Source organism: Aplysia californica, unplaced genomic scaffold (assembly GCF_000002075.1).
Source record: "Aplysia californica isolate F4 #8 unplaced genomic scaffold, AplCal3.0 scaffold00989, whole genome shotgun sequence".
Classification (NCBI taxonomy): domain Eukaryota; kingdom Metazoa; phylum Mollusca; class Gastropoda; order Aplysiida; family Aplysiidae; genus Aplysia; species Aplysia californica.
This window is the reverse complement of record NW_004798259.1, coordinates 173,813-175,199: the sequence shown is the minus strand read 5'-3', so window position 1 is coordinate 175,199 and position 1,387 is coordinate 173,813. Positions and strand designations below refer to the sequence as shown.

Sequence of the window (1,387 nt, the reverse complement as noted above, 5' to 3'; positions counted from 1 at the left end):
GTAAAGGAAGATATTCAGGTGAAGAAATGGAAATGGATTGGACACACCCTGAGGAGACCCCCGACAAGCATCATCAGGCAGGATTTAACGTGGAAAGCGTAAGAAGGGAAGACCAAAGATGACATGGAGGCGAGCGGTACAAGCGGAAATTGAAAAAGCGGGGACATCATGGAAACAGATAGAAAATGATGCTCATGACAGACTTCGCTGGAGTAATGTTGTTGATGGCCTGTGCTCCACTAGGCTACCGGACTCGTAATCGTAAGGTTACATTTTCGGGGGTTCGAGCCGTGGGCCCGACGTTGTGTCCTTGGGAAAGGCACTTTACACTAATTTTCCTCACTTCACCCAGGTGGAAATGGGTACCCGGCCATACACAGCGAAAGATCTTGTCAGTATGCCATTGTGTTAGCGCCTATAAATGACCGCTTGTACTCTATGTTTCCCAGGAAGTTGAGGTTGTTTCAGAATGTTCTCAGGTGTGCTGGGGCAATGGTATAGATTGTGAAGCGCATAGAGCTTGCTGTTGAGCGGAGATTTGCCCTATACAAATGCTGTCTATCTATTGAGAATGGAATAGGTTGGGTTTTTTTCTCTCCTGAAAAAAAATTGCTTGGTAGGTTTAGTACATTCATCATCATCCGATGCCTTGCCGACTGGCGTGGGCGATCATGGACCTCCACTTCCGTCTTTCTTTCGATGCAGCAATGGTGTCTGTTGTTCTTGCTGCTCCCAGCCATGTTGTCATCTTGTCCATTAGTACATTGCCAGGTGAAAATTACAAAGGTTGATCTAACATGTTTGGCCGTTTTGAGTTACTGAGACCATGAGGTCAGAAATCCATGAATGTTCTATCTGCTGATCTATCAAAACTCGTAAGGTTATTCCCAGTCGTTGTCAAGATATTCAGAGAACTTCATTCGACTGGGCTTGACATGTTATGAGACTCGGAATTTTTAACGTCAAACTTCTCCAAACAAGGTAGGCCTACTGAGCAAACAAAGTTTTGTATAGTGAACACTTTGCCGTGCTATCCCTATACGTGGTGTAAAACTACACGGTGAGTGGTTGGCGGGTGCTCTGGTGTGGGATGCTCCTTCTCTTTCCCATCAAACATCTGTCGTCCTTATCTCTCCTTTCTTTCCTATCAAACATCTATCGTCCTTATCTCTCCTTTCTTTCCTATCAAACATCTATCGTCCTTATCTCTCCTTTCTTTCCTATCCAACATCTATCTTCCTTATCTCTCCTTTCTTTCCTATCCAACATCTATCTTCCTTATCTCTCCTTTCTTTCCTATCAAACATCTATCTTCCTTATCTCTCCTTTCTTTCCTATCAAACATCTATCTTCCTTATCTCTCCTTTCTTTCCTATCAAACATCTAT

General features: G+C 43.8%; 1 protein-coding gene across 1 annotated transcript in view; it reads right to left on the bottom strand.

Annotated features, from left to right (window-relative positions):
• LOC101857987 (disks large homolog 5) overlaps nt 1–1,387 on the bottom strand; it is a gene marked incomplete at its 3' end in the record, with an annotated part of 6,071 nt that overhangs the window by 462 nt on the left and 4,222 nt on the right.